The 14,073-nt window shown below is 44.9% G+C and overlaps 1 protein-coding gene across 30 annotated transcripts in view; it reads left to right on the forward strand.

Annotated features, from left to right (window-relative positions):
- Positions 1-237: 237 nt before the first annotated feature.
- Positions 238-14,073, forward strand: part of LOC118151076 (uncharacterized) — a 207,101-nt gene continuing 193,265 nt past the window's right edge. For 16 of the 30 annotated variants that reach the window (XR_013529085.1, XR_013529084.1, XR_013529086.1 and 13 more), the window contains exons 1-11: positions 238-318; positions 1,996-2,743; positions 3,314-3,432; positions 3,858-4,073; positions 4,374-4,462; positions 4,993-5,058; positions 6,431-6,548; positions 7,476-7,569; positions 9,249-9,307; positions 10,604-10,674; positions 12,842-12,941. The gene's annotated coding sequence lies outside the window, so the exon portion shown is untranslated. Of the gene's footprint in view, positions 319-1,995; positions 2,744-3,313; positions 3,433-3,857; positions 4,074-4,349; positions 4,463-4,992; positions 5,059-6,430; positions 6,549-7,475; positions 7,570-9,248; positions 9,308-10,603; positions 10,675-12,841; positions 12,942-14,073 lie in introns of all 30 variants that reach the window. The other 14 variants (XR_013529069.1, XR_013529067.1, XR_013529076.1 and 11 more) reach the window with 12 other exon arrangements.

The following is a 14,073-nucleotide window of genomic DNA, read 5'->3' on the forward strand; positions in this document are numbered from 1 at the left end:
CGGCGCACAGACGGGCCTCTCACGACGTCATGGCGACGGGCCTGCGGCGCACATACGGGCCTCCAGTGACGTCACGGTGACGGGCGTCCGGCGCACATACGGGCCTCCCGCGATGTCATGGCGACTTGCCTCCAGGAACGTCAGGCGGCGCTCCTCCAGCGCACAGAGATGGGCCTCCCGCGACGTCACAGAGGCGGACCTTGGCGACCTCACGCGGAGGTGTGTTGCCGAGGAGCTGGGTTGTCCTCTCCGCAGGGCAGAGCCTGGTCACCTCCACCTCCCGCTGCATCCTGTGTGCTGCTCGCTGGAGAAGGGGAGGTAACAGACACCGACCCATCACCCTGTTTCTGTGGGTTAAAGATAGAGAAAGTGCTTCCGGACCCTGGGGAGGTGGGAAGTTTCCTTCAGGCCAGGAGCTCAGGAGCAGCCTGGCAAAGCGGGGGACCCCATTTCTGTAGTCACACCTCAGCCTCCCACCTATTGAACCCCAGGGTTCAAGGCTGCGATGAGCTGTGATTCTCCCACAGCACTCCAGGCTGCAAGACTGAGGTAAACCCTGTCTTAAAAAAATAAAAAAGAAAACTATCCAGGCGTGCCCCATTGGGGGGCTGTTTAAAGAAAAACTGAGGCTGCCTGGGCCCGTAATACCAGCGCTTTGGGAGGCCGAGGTGGGAGCAACAGGACAAAACCCCGTCTCTACAAAAAGATACAAAAATGAGTCAGGCACAGCGCAGGCCTGGCCTAACATTTTGTATTTTTCTGTGGAGATGGAGGGGGCAGATGCTCCCATTTTGCCAGGCCGGTCTCGAACTCCTGAGTACAAGCCATCTTCTCACCTTGGCCTTCAGAGTTGTTGGGATTAAAGGTGTGAGCCGCGGCGCCCCACTTGGGTTAGGCCATTTAATACCAAAGTCCGTGGCCCGGCTTCCTGGCTGACACCCGTAATTCCAGCACTTTGGGAGGCCAAGGCAGGTGGATCACCTGACATCAGGAGTTCAAGACCAGTGTAGCCGACCTGATGAAACCCGGTTTCTACAAAAACTAGCCACATGTGGTGGCACATGCCTGTAGTCCCAGCTACCCGGGAGGCTGAGATGGGAGAATTGCTTAAACCCAGGAGGCAGGGGTTGCGGTTAGTCGAGATCACATCACTGAACCCTAGCCTGGTTGACAGAGCGAGACTCCAGAGTTTGAGACCAGCCTGGGCAATGTAGTGAAACCCTGACTCTACAAAACAAACAAGTAAAAAAGGTAGGTGTACTGTGTCCACTTGTGTCCCCCGCCACTTAGGATGCTGAGGCAGGAGGATGATCTGAGGCCAGGAGCAGGTCTGTAGTGAGTAGGATCATCCCACAGCACTCCATCCTGAGCAAAAGAATGAGACCATGTCTCTAGATAGCTAGCTAGATAATTGATGCGTAGTTTTCTATCACAGTTTTTTTCCCTACATTTGAGCATATTTTTCTAAAGTAGCATTTAACACAACAGCATTTTACCGTGTTATTAGTTGTTAATGTGATTATGTTTTCCTGAAGTACAGTATTCTCTACAAAAGCAGTTTTAGTCTGTCAGAGCACACACATAGGTCCTCAAGTGAATTTGCCTGATGTTGGTAACCTTGGTACCATTTTCTCCCATTGATTGGATCAGTCAGTAATTTCAGGTCACTGTTACCCTTGGAGGAAGAGCCCAAAGGCAACAAGTAAGGTCACTGGTGTCCAGTCCCTTCTAGAAGCATTTTCACCTTCCCTTCCCTTAAGGTTTCCCTTGATGAACATGGAAGTACTGTATGTAGAATTGACCGTTCCAGCATCTTTGTATATTAGGCCAAATTTAGATGTCTTCTTTTTATGAGAGGTACCCTGGTAGGCTGGGGGAGTTACACATGAAGTCTGCTCTCAGCTTCACTGTCCAGAGATGCAACATGGTCCAATCAAATAACATTCTCTGAGCTGGTTTCTCTTTTACTTATTTTATTTATTTTTTATTTTTTAGAGACGGGGTCTTGCTCTTTTGCAGTGGCATTATCCTGGATCACTGCAACCTCCACCTCTCAGGTTCAAGCGATTCTCCTGCCTCAGCCTCCCGAGTGGCTTGGACTACAGGCACGTGCCACCACATCCAGCTAATTTTTGTATTTTTAGTAGAGATGGGGTTTCACCATTTTGGCAGGGATCGTCTTGATCTTTTGACCTCATGATCCACCTGCCTTAGCTTCTCAGAATGCTATGATTACAGGTGTGAGCCACCACACTTGCCCTGAGCTCATTTGTTTAGCTGTAAAATAAGAATAACTACTATACTAATCTAAAAAGACAGCTTATTTTATTGTCTTTTATTTTCTATGAAACTGTCTTTAGCACAGTAATTATTTTCTTTGCCATGCCACATTTGTTTTTGTTTTGTCTTTGTTTTTCTTTTAGAAGGAGTCTGTTTTTTTGTTTTTGTTTTTGTTTTCTTGAGATGGAGTCTCACTGTTGTAGCCCAGGCTGGAGTGCAGCGGCATGGTCTTGGCTCATCCTGTATCATATCCACGGAGAGACCTTTTTTTCTCCGGGGCCTGGGAAGCAGCCAGGTTCCATGAGTTAAATGCAGATCTGAACCATGCCAAGCCGGGATTAAAGTACACACCCTCCTCTTCTGAAAAGTAGCTAAGGATTCCAACTTGGTGTGGTGGAGAGTGTGGCAGAGCCAGAACAGACGAGGACTGATCACCTGGAGAAGCATGCTGTCAAAGGCCTTGGTAAGTGCTGAGTGCCATAGCTCACACCTGTAATCCCAGCACTTTGGGAAGCTGAGACAGGTGGATCACTTGAGGCCAGGAGTTTGAGTAGAGCCTGGGCAACATGGCAAAACCTGTCTCTACTCAAAACACACAAATTAGCCAGGTGTGGTGGTGCTTGCCTCTAATCCCAGCTACTCAGGAGGCTGAGACAGGAGAATGGCTTGATCTAGGCAGGCAGAGGTTGCAGCAAGCCAAGATCATGCAACTGCACTCTAGCCTGGGCAACAGAGTGAGACTCCATCTCCAAAAAAAAAAAAAACCGTAAAGAGGAAAGGTCTACTTCTGGGGGTTGGGTGGGGGACTGCTGACCAAACTGGAAACTTTCTTCAGGTGGGGTTGTTTGTTTGTTTTGAGATGGAGTCTGGCTCTCTCACCCAGACTGGAATGCAGTGGCACAATCTTGGCTCACTACAACCTCCGCCTCCCCCTCTTCAGGTTCAAACAGTTCCCATGTCTTAGCCTCCTAAGTAGCTGAGATTACAGGCATGTGCCACCACACCAGCTAGTTTTTTTTTCTTTTTTTTGCAGAGACAGGGTTTCACCATGTTGACCAGGCTGGTCTCAAACTTCTGACCTCAAGTGATCTGCCCACTTTGACCTCCCAAACTGGGATTACAGGCATGAACCATTGCACCCAGCCCCTTCAGGTGGGTTTTGAGGCTTCACTACGATACTAGTTTCCTGTTTCTGCTGCAACAAATTACCACACACTTAGAGCTTAAAACAGCGTAGATGTGTCTGGGCATGGTGGCTTATGCCTGTAATCCAACACTTTGGGAGGCTGAGGCGGGTGGATCACCTGAGGTCGGGAGTTCGAGACCAGCCTGACCAACGTGGAGAAACTCCATCTCTACTAAAAATACAAAAATAGCTGGGTCGGGTAGTGCATGCCTGTAATCCCAGCTACTCAGGAGGCTGAGGCAGGAAAATTCCTTCAACCTGGAAGGCGGAGGTTGCAGTGAGCCGAGATTGTGCCATCACACTCCAACCTGGGTAAAAAGAGCAGAACTGCATCTAAAAAAAAAAAAAAAAAAAAAAAAAAAAAAAGCAACACAGATGTATTCCCTTACAGTTCTGAAGGCCAGAATTCTAAAGTCAGTCCCACTGACTCAAGGTGGGAGCAGGGCAGGCACCTTCCCAGGCTCTGTAGGAGAATGAGTTTCCTGACCCCAGAGGCTTCCTGCAGTCCTCAGCTTGTGCTGCCCTCTTGAATGACTGGAGGTTCCTGCTTCCAACACTACACTTCCCGTTGCTCTCCATCACCTGCTCTGTTCTGATAAGGATCTGGGTGAGTACATCAACCCCACTGTGACAAGCCAGAATAATCTTCCTGGCCAATAGTCCTGAACTTCATTATATTTGCAAAGCCCCTTTTATCATACAAAGTCATGTTCACAGGTTCCTGGGATTAGGTTATGAGCATCTTGGGGGGTCACTCTCAGCCTATTACAGGTATGCTGCAAAACTATTAGACCTTCCTGGTGTTTCAGTGATTGGAAGGAAAAGGGTTGGGATTTTTGCTTTGGGGTTTCTCTTAAACTTGTTTTTTTTCTTCTTTTTTGAGATGGAGTCTTGCTCTTTTGCACAGGCTGGCTGCAGTCTTCGTTCCCTGTAACATTTGTCTCCTGGGTTCAAGTGATTCTTCTACCTCAACCTCCTGAGTGGCTGGGACTACAGGTGCCTGCCACCATGTCTGGCTAAGTTTTGTATTTTTGGAGGAGATGGGGACATGGAGGGGGTAGTGGAAGGTGAGGGAGAGGACGGAAGTTTCTTCTCTGTTGCCCTCAGCTCAAAGCGATCCACTTACCTCTGCTCCCTAAGTGCTAGGATTACAGGCCTGCATCACCTCACTGGTTGCTGTAAAGTCTTATTTCCACACAGCTGAGACATGTTTTAGGAAGTTGGCTAAAAGACCCCTGGAGACATTCTCATTGTGACCTCCTTGTTGTCTTATTTAATTTGATTGATCTTTTCTGCCCTCTTCCTCTTCAGAAATTAAAAGGATAAAAAGAGATACGAAACTTTAAAACTTTTCTCACAGTCTCTAATTTAATTATAAGAACAAGACAAAAGGGAAAAATGTTTTCAAAAGCAGTAAAATGATATGGACTGTTGAGAAGTAAAATATAGGAAATACATCATCATATGTTAATGTTGCTCTGACATAGGGATGTATTATTGACAATCAACCTTTGCTCAATTTTCAGAGAAATGCAGTGATGGTATCACCGATCTACATAAACACATTGAAGAACTATCCGAAAGAAAATATGGTATGTTGAAGAACTGTCTGAAACAAAATATGGTATGTCTAAACTGGAAAAGTCCTGTAATACTTTGTTCATGAGAGTTTACACAATGGAGTCAGTGTTCATCTTGTAGTGTCTGTCCAAGCATTAGGAACATTCTAATTTCTAGGTTAGTGCAAAGCTAAGGAAAAGTTGTATCTCTTAAATTATCAGTCAGCATTTCTTTCAAACTTTCAGCATGGATATTGGGGATTCATTTACATATTTATTGCAAAGCCCTGGATCTTAGGGATTTGATTAATATTGTTTATTTTTAAACTAATGGTTTCTCTTTATCTGCTTTGTTAAATTCAGTATTTGGTCAGGCATGGTGGCTCATGCCTGTAATCCCCGCACTTTTGGAGGCCAAGGTGGGCAGATCACGAGGTCAGCTTGGCCAAGTCTCTTATCCTGTCTGAGGCTTAGTCTGCTCTTTAGTGGTCGTGAGAACTGAAGATCTATCTGGAAGATTTGATAACATGCTACAGTGCTTCACATAACACCGGGTATATAGATTCATAATAAATGCATCTTCCTTATGTTTGTATTTACTTACTTATTTTTTGAGACAGAATCTTGCTCTGTTGCACAGACTGGAGTGCAGTGGCATGAGATCTTGGCTCACTGCAACCTCTGCCTCACGGTTTCAAGCAATTCTCCTGCCTCAGCCTCCCAAGTAGTGGGGATCATAGGCGTGCACCACCATGCTCAGCTAACTTGTGTATTTTTAGTAGAGATAGGGTTTCACCATTCTGGCCAGACTGGTCTTGAACTCCTGACCTCAAGTGATCCACCCGGCTTGGCCTCCCAAAGTGCTGGAATTTCAGGTGTGAGCCACTACACCCAGCTTATGTTTTTATGATATTGTTAATTTAGTACTACTCTGAGTTAAAATCATTTGCTATTAAAGTTTTAGGAATTCACTGTTTTATATATTGAATGGCAATTGTTATAAATGTCAGTGCTTTTATAAGTTGCAACTGATTATGTTGTGGGGCTTTTGTTGTGATGGTCGTTTATTAGATTATTCTCTTTAAAACAATGTTCAGCTGTTGTGAAACTATAAAAACAGTCTTCACGTTTTATAGTTTTAAAGCAATATTAATGGTGATTGCCTTAGGGAAAGATACTTTTTCTGTAATATGAAAGTATGATATTCAAGTTTAGTGTACAGCAAAGGATATTAAATCTAAGCACTAATGTGCACTTGAAACGCTAGTACAAATATCAGTGTTTAGCAGATAGACCTTAACACATACTGATAGCAAATAAACGGAGCTGTTTTGATGGGAGACTATTGTTTATGTTTGATTTTAATATTCCTCATGCTCCTGACTTGTTTTTTTCTTTGAAACAGAGTCTTGCTCTTTCACTCAGGCTGGAGTGCAGCGGTGTGATCTGGGCTGACTGAAACCTCCACTTCTCAAGTTGAATTTATCCTCTTGCCTCAGCCTTTCTAGTAGCTAGGACTACAGGTGAGTGCCACCATGCCCAGCTAATTTTTGTATTTCTAGTAGAGATGGGGTTTCACCATGTTGGCCAGGCTAGTCTCAAACTCCTGACCTCAGGTGATCCACCCACCTTGGCCTCCCACAGTGCCGGGGTTACAGGTGTGAGCCACTCCCACCTGGCTAACTCTTGACTTTTTTTTGAGATGGAGTTTTGCTCTTGTTGCCCTGGCTGTAGGGCAATAGCTCAATCTCGACTCACTGCAACCTCTGCTCCCTGGGTTCAAGCTATTCTTCTGTCTCAGCCTCCAGACTAGCTGGGATTACAGGCATATGCCACAGTTAATTTTATGTTTCATTAGAGATGGGGTTTTTTTCATGTTAGTCAGGCTAGTCTGGAACAGTGTACCTCAGGTGATTTGCCTGCCTCAGCTTCCCAAGATGTGGGGATTACAGGTATGAGCCACCATGCCCAGCCCAGCTCTTGACTTTTTAAAGCTGTTCTATTAGTTGAATCTTGAGTAAATAAATGCCAGCTTAAAAGTTGCAGTTCATGGAATCTTCTGTTTCTGTTATTTAAAAAAATTATTTTTATAAGTCCAATAAGGTTACACTAATGTTTATGTTTTGAAAATACTACCTCGCCCATTCCATACTATATGTATTAAATAATACTAGCTGGTATGTTTTTCTCACTTTATAATGTGGTTCAGATTTCTGTAGAAAGTCTGACTGTATCTACATTGCTTTAAAGTAGTGGGATCTACCTATCTTTTCTTTTCTTTTTGAGCTGGAGTTTTGCTCTTGACACCCATGCTAGAGTGCAATGGGGTGATCTTAGCTCACTGCAACCTCTGCCTCTTGGGTTTAGGTGATTCTCCTATCTCAGCTTCCCAAGTAGCTAAGATTACAAGCACTCACCACCAAAACTGGCTAATTTTTGTGTTTTTCAAGAGATGTGGTTTTGCCATGTTGGCCAGCCTGGTCTCCAATTCCTGACCTCAGGCGATTCACCTGCCTTGGCCTCCCAAGTGCTAGGATTACAGAGGTAAGTCACCCTGCCTGACTGTAGTGGGATATTTCCTGCAACCTTTGATGAACAGAATATTAGCATTCTTGGTGTCATTTTTATTTTCCTCACACTATTTTTCTTTGGACTGAATTACAATAACAGAAGTAAACATCAAATTATAAAAGTTAAAGAGCAATGCCTGGCTCAGTGGCTCATGCCTGTAATCCCAGCACTTTGGGAGGCCAAGGCGGGTGGATCACGAGGTCGGGAGATCGAGGCCATCCTGGCAAACGTGATGAAATTTCGTCTCTACTAAAAGTATAAAAATTAGCTGAGCATGGTGGCGGGCACATGTAGTCCCAGCTACTCAGGAGGCTTAGGCAGGAGAATCACTTGAACCTGGGACACGGAGGTTGCAGTGAGCTGAGATTGTGCCACTTCCCTTCAGCCTGGTGACAGAGCGAGACTCCATCTGAAAAATAAAAAGTTAAAGAGCAATACAGATTGTGTTGAAATGATCTCCCTCTTTCTTTTTGTCCTTATAGCTCAAACAGTCAAAGCCAATGGTCTGTTGATGATCCTATACCCTTTTCGCCAGTCTCACGTTGAAGATCTTTATGTCGAAGGACTTCCCAAAGGAATGTTTTTTCCTTTGTGAGACAGAGTTTTCACTCTTGTTGCCTTGGCTGGAGTGTAGTGGCATGATCTCGGCTCACTTCAACCTCTGCCTCCTGGGTTCGAGCAGTTCTTCTGCCTCAGTCTCCATATGGGCCAGGCTGGCCTCAAAATCCTGACCTTGTGATACACCTTCCTTGGCCTTCCAAAGTGCTGGGATTACAGGCATGAGCCTCTGTGCCCAGCCTATTTTCTGTATTTTTTATCTTCCCCTTTTTAATTTATCTGGGTCCAGCCTTGAGTCAGTCATGCCAGTGTTAGCTTTTGAAACACGAACACCGCCCACACCTGGCTGGCTGCAACTTACATTTTCTTTTACAATGTTGTGCTACTTTTGCTGAAGAAAATAGTACCCATGTCTTGCTTTTAGGCCTGAGATTTTTAAAGCATATATGGGACTATATGATTCTTTTTGTAGATATGTAGAGGAAAATGGTCTTGAATGCAATGCAATACTAAAGTATCCCACTTGAGATTTTTGTAGTATACTTCAAAGAGCTGCGTGTTGCCAAGTTACCACTTTACTTGTGAGGACACATCCTCCATGAAGCAACTTCTGAGGCAATTTGCAATTTTTTTTTTTGTTACTCTGTAGAAACCTCAACTGAAGATTTAGTTGTGCTCAGGCATTCAGATTGTCTTTTCTTAATTCTTTTTATGAAAGGGAGTCTTGCTCTGTCACCCAGGCTGTAGTGCTGTGATGTGATCTCAGCTCACTGCAACCTCCCCGTCTTGGGTGCAAGCAGTTCTCCAGCTCAGCCTCCCGAGTAGCTGTGATTCCATGTGCCTGCCACCATGCCCAGCTAAGCTGTGTGTTTTTAGTAGAGATGGGGTTTTACCATGTTGGCCTGGTTGGTCTCAAACTTTTGACCTTGTGATCTGTCTGCCTCAGCTTTCCAAAGTGTTGGGATTACAGGCAGGAGTTACTGTTCCCAGCCTGTCTTTTCATTTTAAAACCACCCCTGGTGATTAAATAGGTACTAATGGATATTCCTTTGCTAAATATAGCCTAGTGAATATTAAATATTCTGACCTTTCAGACATGAACTTATGAATTCAATAACTGAAGATTTACAGCTTGATACACCAGTTTCAGGAGGTATGTCTTCAGTCTTAAGTCAGATGAGAGGATTATGTGCAATAATTATTTAATGATTAACATTGATTTCTTTAATGGTAGCTTCCACCTGAAATAATACGTCTCTAACTATTAATTATTTTCCAGGATAAGAGAATTCATGTTGTCAAAATTCCAATACTCTCTAAAACAGTCAACTCATTTTCTTTGTATTAACCCATTATAAATATGTGTAGATAGTGGATAAATGGGTAGACAGAAGTAAAACAACAATCTTTGTCCTACTTGTCAGATGTAAGATTTATTTGGCACAGTACATCAAACAGTTTATTGTTCCGAGTCTATGCCAGTCAACTGAGGAAGCATTCGTCAAATCCTCACGATACCCAGAACATAAGAAGGTTTCCTTTTAGAGTGTGGAGCCATACGTATCATGTCTTAATTGTTAGATGCATTTTCAAAAAATAGAATTGATTTTCTCACTGGTTTTGGCTCTGGCGTGGTATGGGGACAAAACAGAATGGAATTAAACTGTTTAGATTTACTAAAATCTAAATTTTAGATTGCCAGCAAGATATGTCCCTAGTCTCCCCATAGCAAATGTCGCCTGCTAGCTGTCTGTCTGTCTGTCTGTCTGTCTGTCTGTTTGTTTATTGAGATGGAATTTTGCTGGGTTCCCCATGCTGGAGTGCAGCGGCATGATCTCAGCTTTCTGTATCCTCCCACCTTCTGGGTTCAAGCAAATCTTCCTACTTCATGTTTCAAGTGGCTGGGATTCCTGGCACCTGCCACCATGGCTGCCTAATTTTTGTATTTGTAGTAGAGATGGGGTTTCACCATGTTGGCCAGGCTGCTCCTGAACTCCTGACCTCAGGTGATCTGTCTGCTTCGGCCTCCCAAAGTGCCGGGATTACAGGCGTGAGCCACTGTGCCTGGCCTGCTAGCTGTTCTTGAGCACACCGAGTTCTGCTTTTTTCCAGCTTTAATGAATGTCTGGTTCTTCCTTTTTCTGTTCAGTGTTATCACTGTTTCAGTAATAAGTACATTCTGGAATCTTAGAAATAATTTTAGTCACAGGAACGAAAAAATACTGCCTATTTTATAGTAATAATATTTACGCTGGGCATGGTGGCTCACACCTGTAATCAAGCACTTTGAAGGCCAAGGTGGGTGGATCACCTGAGGTCGGGAGTTCAAGACCAGCCTGACCAACATGGTGAAACCCTATCTTAAAAAAAAATAATAATAACAATATTTAACAACCCAAATTAGTGAACCCATTTCATTTGGAAAACGTGTATTTTTGTGTTTCGACAGCAAAGGAAGAGCAGTGTGCCAGAATCACCAAATGAAGAAAGACAGTGGATCAGCTTTTCTGCAAAAATTTGGTAAGCCTCTTTTTCCTCCTTCAAAGTATATTACTGAGTGATGTCTTTTGTTTTGTTTTGTTTTCTTTATATGGAGTCTTGCTCTGTCACCCAGGCTGGAGTACAGTGGCTCTCTGCCACATCCGCCTCCCAGATTCAAGTAATTCTCTTGCCTCACTCTCCCGAGTAGCTGACATTACATGCACACACCACCATGTATGGCTAATTTTTATATTTTTTTAGTAGAGATGGATTTCACCATGTTGGCCAGGCTTGTCTTGAACTCTCCTCATTCTGTGATTACCATGTTTTGGCCTCCCAAAGTGCTGGCATTACAGATGTGAGCCACCACACCCGGTGGTAATGTTTTTCATGTTTTATCTTAGGAAAGTAAATACAATGAGTAGGACTCAGCTCAGGCTTTCGCTTACTGGTGTTTTTTTTTGTTTTGTTTTGTTTTTTTTGGTGATGGAGTTCCAGTGTTGTTGCTGAGGCTGGACTGCAGAGTGGCACTGTTTTGGCTCACTGCAACCTTCACCTCCTAGGTTCAAGCATTTGTCTTGCCTGAGCTTTTCAAATAGCTGGGATTGTAGGCACCTGCCACCATGCCTGGCTAATATTTGTATTTTCAGTGGAGATGGGGTTTCATCATTCTGGCCCGGGTAGCCTGAAACTCCTGACCTGAGTTGATTCCCCCTCTTCTCAACATGCTGGGATTACAGGCATGAGCCACTACACGTGGACTCTCTTACATTTCTTTTTTTTAAATTTAGATGGAGTCTCATTCGGTCACCCAGGCTGGAGTGCAATGGCGGGATCTCAGTTCACTGCAACCTCTGCCTCCCAGTTTGAAGTGATTCTCCTGCCTCAGCCTCCCGACTAGCTGGGATTATAGGCATGACCACCACAGTTGGCTATTTTTATATTTTCAGTAGAGACAGGGCTTTGCCTTGTTGGTCAGGCTGGTCTCAAACTCCTGGCCTCAGGTGGTTCAGCTGCCTTAGCGTCCCAAATTGCTGGGATTACAGATGTGAGCCACCATGCCTGGCCATCCTACAGTTTTTAATATGCATGGATTATGGAAATTTTAATCCTATGTAAGAGGAGAGAGTCGGGTAATGGAAGCACATATGCTTCTTAGTGAGTCAATGTTTCTGTAGAGTCAAAGGTTTTCTGCAGGAGGGTTGACACCATTGGGAAGCCTCTTTTCTTTGGGCTTTACCTGTGCCTGGGTGCCACTCTGTACTAACGGAGAGAGCTTTGGCAGTAGCCACCACTGGGCATTTGAAGGTACAACCTCAGCCAACCTGTCTTTTCTATCTTGTTCCTTAAATACTTCATCAACACTTCAAAATACTTAGTTTTAATTTTTCACTCAAGACCTTTTGCCACCCAGAGTTGCTCTTGGCCCCATTTTCATTCTGCTTCTCAACAGAATTCTAGGTTATTGTTCTCTGCCCCCCATTTTTTATGAAATGTTCTAATTATGTGGACTCTTCCTTGGCTCTCTCTGTCTCATTTTCAGTCTCTCAAGGCCCCTGCCCTCATCCTCTCTAGACCAGAGAGTGCCAGCCAGCAGATTCATCCTGAGCTAGCTTGCTCTTTCTTTCTTTCTTTCTTTCTTTCTTTCTTTCTTTCTTTCTTTCTTTCTTTCTCTTTCTTTCTTTTTTTCTATTTCTTTCTTTCTTTCTTTTTCTTTCTTTCCTTTTTTTTCTTTTTTGCTTTCTTTCTCTTTCTTTCTTTTCTGATAGAATCTTTCTCTTGTCACCCAGGCTGGAGTGCAGTGGTGCAGTCTTGGCTCACTGCAACCTCTTCCTCCCTGGTTCAAGTGATTCTCCTGCCTCAGCCTCCTGAGTAGCTGGGATTACAGATGTCTGCCACTATGCCTGGCTAATTTTTTTATGTTTTTAGTAGAGATGGGGTTTCACCATGTTGGCCAGGGTGTTCTCGAACTCCTGACCTCGTGATCTGCCTTCCTTGGCCTCCCCACGTGCTCACATTAGAGGCATGAGCCACTTTGCCCAGCCTCTTTCTCTCTTCTTACTGTGTCTTACTTACAGATAATCCCACGCTGCCCTCCTCTTAAAAATATTATATTGTGTGTGTCTTTGAGACTCTCATTCCTGGCCCTGAAGATGCTCCTCATACCAGACCTCTATATTGACCTATCTGCTTGACCCCTCCTCAGGCTTCGTGTGTCCCAGACCAAGTCCCCATTTCCCTCTCCATGAGCTCCTCTCGGTCTACCGGCTGCCCAAGCCAGATAGATGCCCAGGAGATACTCTGAGGTATGATTGTCTCCCTTTCCGTATCCAGCCTAGCAAGGCCTGCTGATTCTAGCCGAACACAAAGCCCAGGTTCTATTCCATCTTCCTCCACTGCCCTCCAGTGCTGTTAGAGCCATGCCACAGAGCAGCCAGGTCAGGCTCATTGAAAGTAGGAGGTGGAGCCTGTCATTCTCTGGACTGTCATATGTAGTGCCTTCCACTGTACTTGGAGTAAACGTCACAGCCCCTGATTGGGTCTGCAGCGGCATGGGTGAGCTGCCCTCTGCCGTTCCTCTGCTTTTCCCACATGCGGTCTGTGGATTGCTTGCTCTGTTCCAGCCACTCTGGTCATTTGTGTGCTTTTCTTCTTCTCAGGTCACAGCCTCCTGGCACTGTTGCGCTGAGGGCTGATGTTTGTGGACTGCTGTTAGTTGAGGGCTTTCTGTGCGTCTCCTTTCTATTAGCATCACAGTTGAAACATCACCATGTTGGAGAGGTCTTCACTTAGCACTGTCTCACCTCAGCCTCGAGGCTCACTGGCTCATCCGCCTTTCATTTTCCACAGAGCGCTGTTGGCTGACTTTTTCCTCCTGCTTCAGCACAGTGGCTCTGACAGCCCAGATCATGCCTGTCTTGTTTACTTCTCAAGCAGGTTCTCAAGTGATTCTTCTGCCTCAGCCTCCCAAGTAGGTGGGATCACAGGTGTGCACCACCACACCCAGCTAATTTTATTTTCTATTTGCAGTAGCGATGGGGGTTCCACCATGTTGGTCAGGCTGCTGTGAAACTCCTGACCTAAGGTGAGCCATTCACCTTGACCTCCCAGAGTGCTGCGATTACAGGTGTGAGCCACCGTGCCTGGCCAGGAATGGATTATTTTTATGCTTCCTTTTTTGAGACGTTGCCATGACATTTGTAAACTGTCATGGTGTTGGTGGGAGTGTAGTGGCAGTGAGGACGACCAGAGGCCACTCTCGTCCCCATCTCGGTTTTGGCTGGCCGCTTTACTGCAACCCATTTTATCAGCAAGGTCTTTATGAACTGTATCTTGTGCTGACTTCCTTCCTCAGCCTGTGACTCAGAATGCCTTAGCTATCTGAGAATGCAACTCAGTAGGTCTCAGCCTCATTTTACCCAGCTCCTATTGTAGATG

Source organism: Callithrix jacchus, chromosome 18, assembly GCF_049354715.1.
Source record: "Callithrix jacchus isolate 240 chromosome 18, calJac240_pri, whole genome shotgun sequence".
In the NCBI taxonomy this organism is placed as follows: domain Eukaryota; kingdom Metazoa; phylum Chordata; class Mammalia; order Primates; family Cebidae; genus Callithrix; species Callithrix jacchus.